Source organism: Cervus elaphus, chromosome 5, assembly GCF_910594005.1.
Source record: "Cervus elaphus chromosome 5, mCerEla1.1, whole genome shotgun sequence".
NCBI lineage: Eukaryota > Metazoa > Chordata > Mammalia > Artiodactyla > Cervidae > Cervus > Cervus elaphus.
This window is the reverse complement of record NC_057819.1, coordinates 95843227-95859263: the sequence shown is the minus strand read 5'-3', so window position 1 is coordinate 95859263 and position 16037 is coordinate 95843227. Positions and strand designations below refer to the sequence as shown.

The window sequence follows — 16037 nt, the reverse complement described above, 5'->3', positions numbered from 1 at the left end:
TCGTTGCAGCGGCTCCTCTGGTTGCGGAGCGCAGCTCCAGGCGCATGGGCTTCAGTGATTGCAGCTCCTGGGCTCTAGAGCCCTGGCTCGGTAGTTGTAGTGCACAGGCTTCGTTGCTCCCTGGCACGTGGGATCCTCCTGGACCAGGGATTGAACCCATGTCCCCTGTATTGGCAGGCAAATTCTTTTTTTCTTTTAATTTAAATTTATTTATTTTTATTTGGAGGATAATTGCTTTACAATATTGTGTTGGTTTGGAAGAGAGGTTCCAGAGGGAGGGGACATAACGTATACCTGTGGCTGATTCATGTTGCTATATGGCTGGTGAATTCTTAACCACTAGACCACCTGGAAAGCCCAGAGTGATGATCTCTTTAAAGCATCAGTAACATCATATCCCTTCTCTCTGAACTCTCTGGTGCAGCTCCTGCTACTCTGCTTGTGCCCAGTACGCCCTAGTCACATTGGCATCCTTGCTGTTCCTCAGACCAGCCGCACACTCAGGGTCTTTGCACTTGCTTTCCTCATAGCCTGGGACACCCTGTCCCCAGAGCACTGTGTTGCCCTCTCACGCCCTTCTCAATGCCATCTTGGTTGGAGAGGTCTTCCCTATGTAAGGTGTACCCTATGTAAGATGCTACATACCTTCCTTTGCCCTTTTCTCTCTTTCTCTCCATGGCAGAGAAAAATAACATCTCTTAAATATCTAGCATGTGTCAGTCCCTGGACAAGCTACTTCTGTCCAGTATTTAAGTCCACACAAAGTGCCCACCAAGTAGGTATTAGTACCTTCATTTTATAAAAGAGACAACCGAGGCTCAAGAAAGGAGCGAAGAATGATGATCAGCTCTTAGGAAACATCTCCACCGCTGACCTGGAAGATCAGTATTGATATGGGGGACTCTTCAGGAACTCTTGACCTTTTGGATATCTGAAGAAGACAGACATCTTCTCCAGCTTCTGGTGTTCACGACTAAGAAATGTAAAGTATCTCAAGGACTTGGTAGCGGCAACATGAGAATTTCATTGTGGTTGAGAGTGGTCACGTTTGGTTCAGCCTGGATGTTCACTAGACAGGTGCTCACTGAGCAGACCTACACCACTCCTGTGTACACAGCAAGAGAGCTCCAGACATACAAGGCAAACGCCCACCTAGTTTGGGAGAGAACTTGTGGCACACACAAAGATGTGACAAGCAAACAAGTTAATTTGCATGTATAGTTAAAGAGGCATTGCTCAAGGAGCACTGATTTGGCATTAACCGATCACTGTATTTCCCAAGCATATTCCAAGAAACTCTAGTTTTATAGGTTCTTAATAGTTAGGTGAAAAAAAGTTCCATAATCATGTAAATTAGAGTAACAGTATTAGAAACTGTTACTGCAGGACTTCTTGGAGCTTCTAATGTAGTGTACATTGCAAGAAGGATAGCCTTTGCTACCCTTCCCAAACTTGCTTCACCCTTGATCTTTTTGATTTGCTGAACATCTTTCAGGATTAATATTCTGCCTAAAAGAAACAAGCTGTAATAGAAAACCCAGGCATGGGATGAACAGGAGGTTGAGAAAACAGGTGGCTGTTGGGATTTTTCAAAAGTGAGATAAAGAGTATGGGTTAGGGTAAAAGCAACAGAGCGGAGCTGGCTACATGTAGACAGAAATACCACAGACGTTGAACACTAGAGCCAGCTAGGAGAAAGTGATGTTAAGTTCATGAATGGCTGCTCGGCACCTTAATTCACAGGTTTAGTATCTTATCCAGGGTCATATAGCTAAGTAAAGTTTAGAATCCTTGTCTGTATGACTTCAGAATATCATATTCTTAAGAATGATTTGACATCTAGGATTTGCTTCAAAATAATCTGGGGAGGAAGGAAAGTGGATAGGACTGTAGATAGGGAAAAAAAGGCCAAATGTTGATCATGATTAAATCTGAAAAACGGGTTTTTGTTGTTGTTCAGTTGCTAAATTGTATGTCTTTTCAGTCCCATAGACTGCAGCACCCCAGGCTTCCTTGTCCTTAACTGTCTCCTGGAGTTTGCTCAAATTCATGTCCATTGAGTCGGTGATGCTATCTAACCATTTCATCCTCTGCCACCCCTTTCTCCATTTGCCTTCAACCTTTCCCAGCATCAGGGTCTCTTCCAGTGAGTCAACTCTTTGCATCGGGTGGGTACATGGAGTTTATTATATTAATAGTATTCTGCTTTTATACATATATGAAAATTTCCGTAAGAACAAGTTTTAAAACGATAAATAAAACCCTGTGTCCTTTTTGCTGCATTATACTGAATAAGCATAAGTGATTGGAAAAGTAATCAAACCATAATAATAGTAAGTTTAAGATTTTGCAGTCAACTGGTCAGGTTCCAGGAGTGCTAAGCTCTTTACACATATTTCCTCACTGAAACCCCAATAACCCTGTGGGCAGATAGGAGAAGTGGTAAAAAGGAAATTATTTTAGGAGAAACATGTTGAGTTCATGTTATATATGTTAGTCAATATCAAAAAAGCGTAATTATCTAAAAAACATGCATGTGACTGTATAGCTATAGGTAATACTGAACAAGGATTTATTTAGTGACAGGCTATTTCTTTTCTTAGGCTCTAAAGCTCTAGCCATTTAATGAGAATCAAATCATTTATGTCATAAGTAGATGTAAGCTATCCTCATTCTAGCTTCCCCAGGTAGGTTAACTTGTGTGATCTTCTGTGTCTTCATTCCCATGTTACGTTATCTAACCGAAGAACTCAGTGAAGAACTTTCCAACAAGTTTATGCTGGGGCAACTTTTAAGCCTGAATAAGAAATATGGATTGTATTATAAGGTGATGTTGTTTAGTCCCCTCAGTTGTGTCTGACCCTTTTGCAACCCCATGGACTGTAGCCACCAGGCTTCTCTGTCCGTGAAATTTTCCAGGCAAGAACACTGGAGTGGGCTGCCATTTCCTTCTCCAGCAGATCTTCCTGACTCAGGGATCGAACCCATGTCGCCATTTCTCCTGCATTGCATGCAGATTCTTTACCTCTGAGCCACTGGGGATGATGTTAGACATCTCACAATCATATCCCATTCATTCTTGCAGTCACCTTTGCTTTCTGTCTGGATGTAGGATCCCAGGAAACTGTCATTAATACATAACTGAGGCTAAAGATGGGATTTAAACTGTCCAACTTTTGAAACCATTGGCTTGTCCATTTCTTAAAGGACAGTTTTGGCAAGTTGCTTGTTGTACACATAATTATGCAAACATTTTAAATAGAAAATGTAGAAAAGCACAGGAAAATAAAAATCACCTACAAACTACCACCTAAAATTAGCTAGTGTTAAGGTTTCATATGTGTCCTTTCAGTCTCCACCCCCCTCCCTCATGCTTATATGTGTGTATTCTTTTCCTTTAATACTATTGGAATCATATAGTATATGCTTCTTGTTTTGTGCTTTTTTTTAAAAAAAATCCTTGTTTTTATATATATACGCACACACACGTATACATACATACATACATAGTTTGGGGACAAAAGTTGCCTTTGTTTTTTGGTGATCTGAAAAATACTCATTTTAAGTGGCACTGAGTTTTTGAAAAACATGACATAATCTTCTCTAAGGATCTACATCAAGAATGAAAGGGGGGAAGAAAGTCAGTTGACTATCCTATATTTAAAATGTAGAAATTAGGACTGCTTACAATATGTATTTTCTTTTTCACACAATTGCATTTTGTTTCTAAATTTATAATTATTTCAAATTTATTTTAAATGTTTTCAGTGCTCAGTTTTTAGTCTGTTTATTCTGTGGCTTTCCCATTTTTATGTTCTTTACTTTGACTCATTTGTTATTTAGATGTGACATTATAGAATTTTTCCCAGCAAAGATAACATGAAGGCTTTTTAAAAATTAAGGTGATTTTTGTAAAATACAGTAATATATATATATATATATATATAATATATGCAAAAGAATCAAACAGTTCACAAAAATATGTAGGCAAAAGTCACGATCTAGGGATAACCACTGTTAACAATTCGATATTTGTCTTTTTATACCACTTCTATGCCCATTGAAATGTATTTATAAACGTATATACATATATGATCAAAATGATAGTGTGGTACACATTCTCTTCTTTACTTTGTTCTTTTCATTAAACAATATATCAATGACATTCTTCATGGCTGCTATCTGAACACTTGTGTTTTGAAAGTGTTCTTATTTTGCCCTTGCACATGAATGGCAACTTAGGTCAACTTTTTTCCCCTTTAAAACAATAGCTATTATTCCATTGCATTAATGGTTAGGAAAAAATGAAGAGAAGTCTTACTTTTCTTCTTTTGTAGGTTTACTCGCCTCCCCCCCCCCATACAGCATGGGTAACTTACAACTTCTTAAATCTTGAATTTCAAATTATATGAGGATTTGTTTAGATGTTGGGCTCTATAGTTTAATGTTGTATGGCATATAATGAGCTCTTTAAGAAGCAGATGCAGTTCTATCTTTGCATCAGAAAAGTTTTCATGTCTCATGTCTTTGATTACTAATGTGTTTGTTCTTTTCTTTGGTAATTTCTTTTCTCCTGACGTGTGTGTTAGATCTCTATTCTTTGTCCTCCGCATATCTTTCTGTCATCATTTTAATTTTTTTTTGCTTTTGCCTCTACAGCCTCAAAAGGCTTCTCAAGTTTTTCCTCTCTGTAGTTGGTTCAGATTTTTATAGTGTTGATTCTATTCTTCACTGCTTCTAATTCAGTTTTTTAAATCTTCTGTTGCATTATTTGTCTCCTTATGTTATTTCCCTGTCTTATCCTGGAATCTTTATATTTTTGCCTGCCTTTTATCCAGGTCTCTTTTATCGTTTTTGTTTTTATCATTTTTTAGCATACTTTACAAAATCTGTGATTTTAAAAATCCAATCCGGTGTGAGAATAAAGCAGATACTCTTTTTCATCTAACCTTTTTCCTCTAAGTGTTCGGTTACTCTGTCTCTCTGCATGCTCTGCTCCCTTTCTTTGTTCTAGGCTCTTTTCCCTGGGTCCCAGGCTTGTATTTCTGCAGTCCAGTGTTGGCCATTTATGTTTCTTTAAACAAAGGTTTACTCAATTCCGATATTTTGTCCATGACAGGTTAGGTAGATTCTCACTGGATGCCTTCTTTATCTACAGATATTATTTAAAATCCCCTTCTCAAGTCTAAAATTGGTTGAAATATGTTTGTACTACCACGTCACCACCCTGAAGGGCATGGGGAGGAGGCCAGGTGGTGTGCATTCTCAACATGTGAATTTATTTTCTATATGTTCTGTCCTATGTATAATGGAGCTACTTACCAGAGCTAGCATCCCATGTCCAGTTTTTGTTTCACCTCAATGATAAGGCAGTTTCTGACCTTCCCAGAGCTGTGGCCTACCATGTCAAGAAAAAATTCCACCCTCTGGCCACTTCCCATTTACATTTTTGGGGGCCTCTCTAAACTGCTGATTGTGAATGGTACTAATCTGTAGCTGTGAAAAGTCTTCTAAGTGGTATTCTGCATCTGCCCCCATATCTTCACATTTTGTGGTGGGCAGAATAATGCCCTCCCCCAAAGATGGACCACATCTTGTTCCCCCAAAACCTGTTAAGTAAATTACGTTACAAGGCAGAAGGGCCTTTGGAGATGTGTTTAAGTTAGGGATATTGAGATGGGAAGGTGACCTTGGATTATCCAGGTGGTTTAACATATTCACGAAGGTCCTTACGAGGAGGCAGGAGGGTCAGGGTCAGAAAAGGGAGACGTGGTGATGGAACCAGAAGTCAGAGAGAGAGATTTGGAAATAGTATGCTGCTGGCCCTGAAGATGGAGGAAGGGACCATGAGCCTTGAAATGCCAGGTGACCTCCAGACACTAGAAATGGCAAGGAAACGGATTTTCCCACAGAGTCTCTGGAAAGAACAGCCCTGCCAACACCTTGATTATAGGACTTCTCATCTCCCAGGCTATAAAATAATAAATTATGTTGTTTTAAGTCATTGAATTTGTGGTATCTTGTTAACAGCAGCAGTAGGAAACTAGTTGATTCTTCGAAAATGAAGAATTTTGCCAGGTTCTTCATAGTTTCTTCTCTGCTTTCTTTTTATTTTGCCTTTTAAATTATGAAATATGCATATGGAAATATGTAAAACAAAAAGACTGATCACACAGTGAACAACTGTTATTACCACCAAGCATGTCAAGAATTAGGGTGAGATAAGAGTCATTAATTACCAGTTTCATTCAGCTTATTTTGAAGGTTCTAGCCAGTACAGTAAGATAAGAAAAAGTACTAAAAAGACAATTGGAAAGAAAAGACAAAAAAAAAAAACACTATATCTGTAAATAATGTGATTCATATGTAGAAAATAAGATTAAATTATTCAGATTAATAAGTGAGTTTAACAAAGTTGTTGGATATAAAGTCAGTATACAAAAATCAATTCCATGTCTGTATACTAACATCAAGCAAAGTAAACTTTTTTTAAGTTGCTCTCTTAGGAAGGGAAGCTGTGGATTGGCTCTTAATGACCTGTTTCTAGCTATCCTCAATCCACCTGGCAGTAATTCCATAAGGTTTGTGGCAGAGGGATAGCATTTTCCCATTTAACAGCTATTGACTGCTATGTGTCAGGCACCATGCTAGATTCCGTGGCCCTTGTTGTGAACATGATAGACAAAGGAGGTGTTGTGGGGAGTGGGGGGTATGCTCAGTGTGGTCCCTTCAGTTGGGATTTTGAAATTAGAGTTATTTAACTCAGAAGCGTATGCTTTTAAGTTTTTTAAAATTATTTAAGTCTTTCTTTGTTTTACAAAATAGATGTTCCTTTGAAGAAATATTAGCAAAATCAATATTAGCATTAAGGAAAAAAAAGATCCCTTGATCTTCTTGTCTTCTATTCTGGTTGGATAGATGGATGGACAGAGATACATGTGAAGTTTTTTGCTTTTTAACAGAACTATAATGAAACTACATATATTGTTTTGCAATCTACTTTGGTCACTTAGCAGTAGATGTATCCTGGATATAATTCCGTATTCACTTGTAATGTGAACTTTAATGACTGCATTATATTAACGTGTATGGACATACCATAATATTTTAGTCCTCAATAAGACATTTAGAAAGTTATTGACTTTTCATTTTTGTAAATGATACTATCTCAGGCAGTCTTTACTTTTTAAAAAAAAATCAGTTCATAAGGTACATTCTGGAGTAGAATTACTAGGTCAGGTAGTAATTCCCTGGTAGTCCAGTGGTTAAGAAGTGCCTGCCAACACAGGGGACATGAGTTCAATCCCTGGTCAGGGGAGATCTCATACACCACCAAGCAACTAAGCCTTGCACACCACGACTCCTGAGCCCGCGCTCTAGAGCCTTTAGGCCCCAACTGCTGAAGCCCACTCAGGCCCTAGTGCTCGTGCTCAGGAATAGGAGAGCAGGGTGCCCTCTCCTCTCCCCAGGGAGAGCCTTACCACCGCTGGGGAAAGGCCCGCTCACAGCCACGAAAGCCCAGTGCAGCCACAAATTAAATAATCTTTGAGAAAAGAAGAAAGAATTACGAGGTCAAAGAGGGGATACAGATTTTTAAGACTTTTGATAAATAATGCCAAATTACCCTCCAAAAAAGGTTATAGCTCTGTAAACTGCAGAATATCATCTCTTGTTATCTAGCATCCTCACTAATCATGAATGGTTTGATTTTTTGTAACTAAGCCAAAGATGGGCGAAAAATGGCATCTCATTGTTTTGATTTTCATTCTTTGTTTACTAATAGGGGTTTTTTTTTCCTTCCTAGTGTTATGCTTACTGAGTATATGTATTGGTATCATATTTTATAAATTATGTTCTTTGCCCATTTTATGATTAGAATGCTTATCCATTTTTTCTTAATGATTTGTAAAGGCTTTTTATGAATAACTTTTGAACTTTCTTTGGTTACCCTCATACAAGAGGTGTTTTATTTTTATACTGAATAAGATAAGAGCTTTTGGAAACTTGGAAGGGAGAGCACTCTCTAGTTTTTAGGCACTACAACATGCATGTTCCTTTGTCGTACCATGCCGGATAAGATCTCTTTTTTTTCACCCTTTGAATTATTTCTCCTTCTCGCAATTCCTTCTCTGTTGGTCTGTAGATATCTAAGGAAAAATCGCTTCTAGTCAGATGTTTAGAAATAAACTTTGAACTGTGTTTATTTCCTTCACTGTTTTGTGTTCAGTCGAAGGGGCCCTTGCTGTTGACACAAGGGGCTCTAGAGTGAGCTCTCTAGTTGTGACTCATGGGCTTTGTTGCCCTGTGGCATGTGGGATCTTCTTGGACCAGGAATCAAACCCGTGTGCTCTGCATTGGCACATAGATTCTTAACCACTGGACCACCAGAGAAGTCCTCTTTCTTTCTTTTTCTTTTTGCCTCTTCTCACTTGAGGTATAATACGTTGATGGGCCAGTTTGTATGATGACTCATTTCACTGGTGGCCCTTTGGCACTAATCTTTTATGTTATGTATTTCTCTCTCTGCTTGTTGTTGCCCTCCCTCACCATTTTTTGTGTGCTCTCTCTCACCTCTTTACTAATAGTATATAAATTTATAGAATTACTAATTACCACTTCCATTTACTTCCATCCTTTCAGATTATATCAGTGACTGCCTGATGTATAGAGGGCTTCCCAGGTATCACAGTGGTAAAGAATCCAACTGCCAATAGATATATCTATCTGTTTATCCATCCACTTGATCATGGCCATTTGGGTTGCCTTATCTTTTAATATTAGGAGTAAAGATGCTGTAAACATTAATGTACCATCTTTTGTGAACAGATGTTTTTATTTCTTTTGGGTAGATTGCTAGAAATATCAATAGAATTGCTTTGCCATATATAAATGACTTTCTTAAACTCCCGAATTATTTTCCAAAGTGGTTGCACCGTTTTACTCCCACTAGTGATGGATGAGAGTTCTGGTTGCTTCGCATCATTGCCGACATTGTATTTCTAGTTTCTATAATTTTAGCCATTCTCATGTATCTCATTTTAATTTTAGTTGTTTTCCTAACGGTGAGCTTTTCACGTGTTCATTAGCAATTCATAGATCTTCATTTAAGAAGTGTCCAAATCTCGTGCCCATTTTTAAAAATTGTTTTCTAATAGGATTATAAAAGTTCTTTCTAGACTCTGGACACAAAGCCTTATGAGATTTTGTCCTGTGAATATTTTCTTTTGTTTAAAATCACTGGACATTGCGGATAATTTGTTAAAGAGATTCTGGACTTCGTTACCTTCCTCTACAGAGTATTCTTTGTGGTCTTTTTTAAGAGGCAGTTATATTACTGCTTGATCCTCTTGAAGGTATAGGATTAGCTTTTATACATCATTAGTGCAACTATGTCAGAACCTAGGATGTTTCTCAAGCCCCACTAACTTGGTGATAGTCAGCTTCCAAGCCCTGTCTCTGCTGCCAGTTTTGCTTTAGGCTGGGTTTTAGAAAGAATTAGTGCACATTCAGGTTAGGTCTAAATCTAGGATGTGGCCTGTCTGGAATCTCAGGTGATTTTCAAGGGATGTTGTTGTTTAGTCGCTAAGTCATGTCTGACTCTGCGACCCCATGGTCTGTAACCTGCCAGGCTCCTTTGTCCATGGGATTTCCCAGGCAAGAATACTGCCATTTCCTTCCCCAAGGGATCTTCTTGACCCAGGGATTTGAACCTGCATCTCCTGCATCAGCGGCAGATTCCTTACCCCTGAGCCACCACCTCTAATAGCTGTCTTTCCCACTTTTAGCCCTGGAGCGGCTGCCATCTGGTGAGCCCTGGTCATCTTGGCCTGCATAAGTACAGTCTAGCCTTCACGTACTTGTACACTGAGGCGTCTCACATGGACTTCAAGCCCCTTCTTTGCACAGCTTCTTTCTGTTCATTTCCTTACTCGCAGATTCAGCCCTTTCAGCTGCCTCAAATTCTGTTCTCTGTCTCCTCAGCTCCTCAGGACAATCGTAATATCCTTGGGATTCAGCTTTCTGTATCATGGTTGGAAAATTATCCCCAAGCAGAGGATGGAGTGATTGCAGGCTCATTTCATGAGTTTCTTTTCCCTCAGGAATCAATGTCTTGCACTGCCTAAAAATAGTTGCCATATATATTTTAGAGCTGTTTATGGGGTGAGGACTAGTCCATTACCATCGTGGTCAGAAAAATAAGATGGACTGTCTTTACTTTTTTTTTTAATGTTTTATTTATTTAGTTGTGGCTGTGCTGGGTCTTCGTTGCTGCGTGGGCTCTTCTCCAGTTGGGGTGAGCACGGGCTCTTCCCTAGTTGTAGTGAGCGAGGGCTGCTCTCTAGTTGCAGGGCACGAGCTTCTCATAGAGGTGGCTTCTCTTGTTGCGGAGCATGAGCTCTAGGGCACGTGGGTTTCAGTAGTTGTGATGCATGAGGTCAGTAGTTGTGGCTCCCGGGCTTTAGAGCACAGGCTTTCGACAGTTGTGCATGGGCGTAGCTGCCGTGGCATGTGGACTCTTCCCGGACTGGGATCGAACCCATGTCTCCTACGTTGGCAGGTGGATTCTTTACCACTGAGCCACCAGGGAAGCTCCTGTCTTTACTTTCTAATTAGAAAAGTAGCTGATGCTCTCTGCAATAATATTAAAATAATATAGACTGTAGAACATGAGAATATAAGTTCCTCCGTTTGAAAGGTGATTGTTATTAGCAGTTTGGTAGCAGAGTGTTGATTTTTCTAATAAATTTCAAATACATGCTATGTATATATTACCAGTATTTTTTGTTTTCAAAATACCTTGAACTGTTTCTGCATCAGTTCATATAAATCTATACCATTTTCAAGTTGCATCTTGTTTGATTGTATCGGTATAATATATTTATCTATCTTTCAGATGATAACTGAGTTATGTCCAATTTTTGTTATTACATACAGTGCTGAAATGAACTTCCTTATGCTTGCATTAAGTCTCTGTATACTTATAGGACTGTTTCTGTGGAATAGATTCCTATAAGTGGAATTACTTTGTCAAAAAAATATATACATAATACCATGTTGACAAATACTGTTAAATTTCTCTTCAAAATGACTATACCAGTTGACACTCCTGTTAACACTATACACGTTGTTTCTTCATGCTCTCACCAATACTCTTTATTATTATATTTCAATTTCTGCTAATTTTCTAGGTTTAAAAATGTATCTCACTTTGACTTGCACTTGTTTACTAGTGGAATAAAGAATCTTTCTGTATATTTATGGTATGTTTATATTTCTTCTTCTCTGACTTGCACATATATATATTTATGACCATGCCCACTTTCATGTTTTTTATTATCCTGTTTGATATGCAGGAGTCCTTAATATACTATAGGTAGTGTTATATGTTGCAGATATTTTCTCCTAATTTGTAACTTATTTTGTAATCTTGTTTATATTTTTTACAGTGTACGACTTAAAATTTTTATAGAGTCAGATCTGTCTGTCTTTTTTTGTGTGGCCACTGGGTTTTCCTGTTATGCTTTCTTCATCTTGGTATATACCGATTATTGTTCTTACTAATTGTTTAACTTGATTTCTCTGAAAAGAAAAGTTTGTGATTAGCGAGCTACGCTGTGATCTACGCAGGCCTCTTTTGGAATTTTGGCTGTAAAGTAAGAACCGCCACTTCTAGCTGCTGCATGTCTTCCAGAACTGCAGTCACTTAGAACAAAGATTTTTGAAAGGTCTGATGTTTTTGTGGACAGTTTTTTGTGATATCACTATTGTCTGTGGCAGGAAAAAGGAATCTTTAGCTGCCTAAGGAAAAAATCCAAGTGTTTCTTAACTACCAGTAAACTCAGAAGTAACCAGATTGAAACAATGTAAAACCTCATTTGTAGTGAATGCTTATCTAGCAATAGTTGGGTTTTATTTTTTTGCTCATGGACACAGCCCCCTCTAAAGTGAAGAAGAGAAAAATGAAAAACTGTTCTTAATTCTAGAGCGCAGTGGAAACGTGGTTTTCATATGTGCAGCAAAAAGCTTTAGAAGGTTGGAATTGCACAATGAGTGTAGGTTGAGCAATTGCTTAACGAGGCATCCACGTTGGGGGGTTGTCCTTTGCTCTTGTGCAATTAGGGAACTCCAGAGCTGCCTGAATAGGGGATTTCCTTTTATTTCTTACATGCCATTTAAAAATTTTACTTTTTCCCTCCTTTTCAGCATTCTCTTTATTTTATTTCTTCAAATTCCTACTTATTTATGGTTTATTTTCCCTGGTATTTTGTTTCCTTCTTTTTTTTTTCCTTTTGTTGTTGTTGTCCTTTGTTTTTTAGGGAAGAGATTAATTAGTCTGACATCCACATGTCACCACCTCTGTGACTGTGAGTAGCAGTGAACCTGGGCCTGATTCTGCAGATGGTGGGAAGTTGGTTACTGATGGCTTAAGGTTTCTAGTTCAGCCTCTTCTCACAGTTGCCCTACTCAGCTGATTCTGAGTGTTTGAAATATGGCGTACTCATCAGCCAGTGTTCCTCGACTGCTCAACACTAGAATTTCACAGACTTTGTAATGAGTTTTCAGAGAGTTTTGCCTGCTTTGCTTTTAATGGCGACTGACACCTCCCGATGATGATCAGCTGCAGACTTTACTAGAAAGTAAAGCCAGACTTTAAGCTTGAAAGCCTGGGAGCCAACCAATGAGAGCCAGAGCTCGACTGGACTTGTTTCTCTCTTGGCAAAAGAAAAGGCCTCGTTTCCTCCCTTCTTCCCTTTAGCCTGTTCAGTCACACTCATGTTAGATGGTACTTAGCATGCTGCTTATTCTGATTCTCTTCCCCACCTTACCTTTGTGCTGGGAATTTTGGAATCTCTTCACTATCCACTCTGCTCCATTCCAGAGGAACAGGAGAGGTAGTGGGGTCAGAGTGCCAGAAAAGCAGAAGTTAAGTATGTGGATTTCATAGCCGCATGTATGAGTGTTTGTGGGGCAAGGAACTTCTAATGGAAAACATTTGTGTTGCATCGAAAACAGAGTGAGGCCTGGTTAGAGTCTGTCTGCTCTGTCAGTCTGTTCCCTACAGCACTAGTCATTGTTCTCCTGGGAGTCTCCGGCGTATTGTGGTTTCTTCTGCTCTTGCCTAGTCCCCTAATCTTGCCAGAGTTTTGTGTCACGGGTGGCCCCATTCTCAGTTGGGAGTAAGACTGCAAGCATGGTGACTAATGGCTTCAAAGGCCCTCAAGCCCACGTATTGGCTTGGAGACCCCTTTTAGGGAGAGCCTGACCGGAGGGAAGGGTCTCAGCGCAGACAGTGGGAGAAGCATGCTTAGACTCACACAGACGCCCTTTTCGTCCCTGCTTTTACTGCTAGCAAAGCTCGAACCAGAAGAATGGAGACCAGAGGCAAAGACTGGCTGTTTGGGCTTGCCGTTTCATTTGTAAATACTCGGAAGGGATGCACCTGGGTGCCTCTGACAGGCTGATGTCAATCAGGTGGCCTGGTGGAGCCCCTTTGGGAAATACAGAAAGGAAAGTGCTAATTCCCCCGAGGATAGTGTCAATCCAAGAGACAAGGGACCTGTAACTTGAGCTGTTTCTTTTTTCCCCCTCCAGACCCTCTGAAATTCACATTTGTTCATTTTTTTTTTTTTTAAAGAAAGAAAGAAAACAATAAAAAGGCATCAGCTCAGAGTTCTCTGGGTCCCCAAGAAGGCACTCCACCAATGTGGTTTTCCCATTTTCAGGTTTTTGGCTGGTGAATAAGATTGAGCAGAAATGCTCCTTCCCCTGATAACAATACATTCACATGCAGGATCAGGAGCGTGTGGATTAAAACCAGACGGTGGATGATTAATATTTTTGCTTATAGAGGTAGACATGGCAGCTTCCTCCATTTAAATGAAAAAGCCCTTTTCTCTGCATTTGTATGTGTGCATATGCTTACAGGCCTGTGCTCTTCGAAGGGAAGGTAGGAGCAGAGAGTTTCTAGCTTAGCTGTTATTTCCAAGTACCGTTTCCTTCCTCTAACCTGAAGCACCCGAGAAGTACTAGAAGGAATAATCTGTGAAGCAGAGGTGTGAAGATAAGCCACTAAAATGAAAGTGGAAATGTAGTCCCTTCTTCAAGCTAACTGCTTTCACAACTCTCCAGGTACCGCTGTAACTAACACACACCTTTATCCACTTGACTTTCTAACTCCCCGTGGTCCTGTGACCACCTTACAATAAGGAGTATAATCTTTCTTTCAAAAGATTGCACCTTTGAAGATGCCCGTAATTTCATTATTAGATCATCATGATATTAAAAGAAACTTTATTATTGCAGTTATGTTGTAGTTTAGTAACAGGTATAATTGTAAGATTTTTTAACTTCACTCACTGGCAGCATGACAAAGATTTCTTCGACAATTCTTGTAATTAGATCTTGGCAAGTGTTTGTTTACTATTTTAGAAAATAACATTTTGGAATTTATTTTTATTTGGGTCTGTGCTCACTAACCCATTCAGGCTGAGAGGCTTCCAGTTAACTTAAGCCTCTGATTTTCCTCATGATTTTTAAACTTGTATACACTTTGCCCTTTGCAGAAACAGAGACCTCTGCCCAAATGAAACAGGAAATGAAAGGGGAGGAGGAAAACCAAGCTGGGAATTGGTATCTTTTAATCTGTATATGGAAGATTGCATTGTCTCTGTAACTGTGAAAAGTCTGGGGTACAAATGGTATAAAATTCCTTGTATTTCAACAGAAATACAGGTCTTTTTAAAAAAATGTTGTGGCCATACCATGTAGCATGTGGGATCTTAGTTCCCTGGTCAGGGATTGAACCTGTGCCCCCTGCCTTGGAAGCGCAGAGTCTTAACCACTAGACCACCAGGGAAGTACCAATATAGGTCTGTTTCAATGTTGTCTCCATTTCCAAGGTGAAAGTGTCAACCCTGTCACAATCTAGCTACATTACATCCCCAGGTAAGCCCACTCACAGAATGGAGTGGAATTCCTCAAGTTCATCCCCTTCCCCAGAGACCAAGATTTGTTTGTTTACATACATGAAAATCCACTCTTTGTTAAACAGTTTTGACAAACATACAGTCATGGAACCATCACTGCAATTAAGATACGGGTTATTTTCATCACCCCCAAAATACTCCCTCATGCAATCAGACTTCCAGTGCCTGGCACCCTCTCATGTTTTACTCTCCCTATGACTGCCTTTTCCAGAATGTCATATTAAAAAACCATACAGTGCCCATTTAACTTTGTGTTAAGTCGCTTCAGTCATATCCGACTCTTTGTGACCCTGTGGACTGTAGCCTGCCGGGCTCCTCTGTCCATGGGATTCTCCAGGCAAGAATACTGGAGTGGGTTGCCATTTCCTCCTGCAGGGGATCTTCCCAGGGATCAAACTCACATCTGTTGTCTCCTGCGTTGGCAGGTAGAGTCTTTACCATTAGTGCCACTGAGAAAAACAGGTTCTCCTATTTAACTTTAGGGTGTATAATAATGTAAAAATCTTGTTTTAATCACATAAATGTCCATTTTATTTATTCTGTTTCAGATAACCACCTAAAGATTTCTTTATTAATTTGAGATAATCCCTTTTAAAAATTTTACTCTGTTGGAAATAGCAGCTAGACTTCCTCTTTTTTTGTTGTTGTTGACATTAATTATTCTAATACTCTTATTAGCATTTCTAAGACCCATTGAGGAGAAACAAAGACCACAAATGAAGCTTCCCAAACCAGATTTTCTTATTTGTTTTAAACAACAGAAGTTTCTTAGGTTAGTTATTTTTTTCCACCATTAATTTGATTTTTTGTTTATAGATACCAATAAAACAGCTATTTATAATGAGAAAAAAACATACAGTAATTAGCTTTTTGAGTTGGCTTCAGTCACATAGCATAAAGCATTTGAGAGTCATCCGTGTTGTCTCCTGTGTCACTAATTCACTTTTGTTGTTGTTGCGGAGTGGGATTCCATTGTATGGATATACCACAATTTGTTCATCTGTTTGCCAGCTGATGAGCATTTGTCTTGTCTGCGGCTTTTGGTACCTG

General features: G+C 39.2%; 1 protein-coding gene and 1 non-coding gene across 5 annotated transcripts in view; one reads left to right on the top strand and one right to left on the bottom strand.

The window, feature by feature from the left end:
• The window catches only part of SMG6 (SMG6 nonsense mediated mRNA decay factor), a 196577-nt gene that overhangs the window by 106975 nt on the left and 73565 nt on the right, over nucleotides 1-16037 (top strand). The gene's annotated exons all lie outside the window — the stretch shown is intronic.
• TRNAG-UCC lies at nucleotides 14785-14857 on the bottom strand. Its single transcript has one exon. It is a non-coding gene; the product is annotated as a tRNA-Gly (tRNA).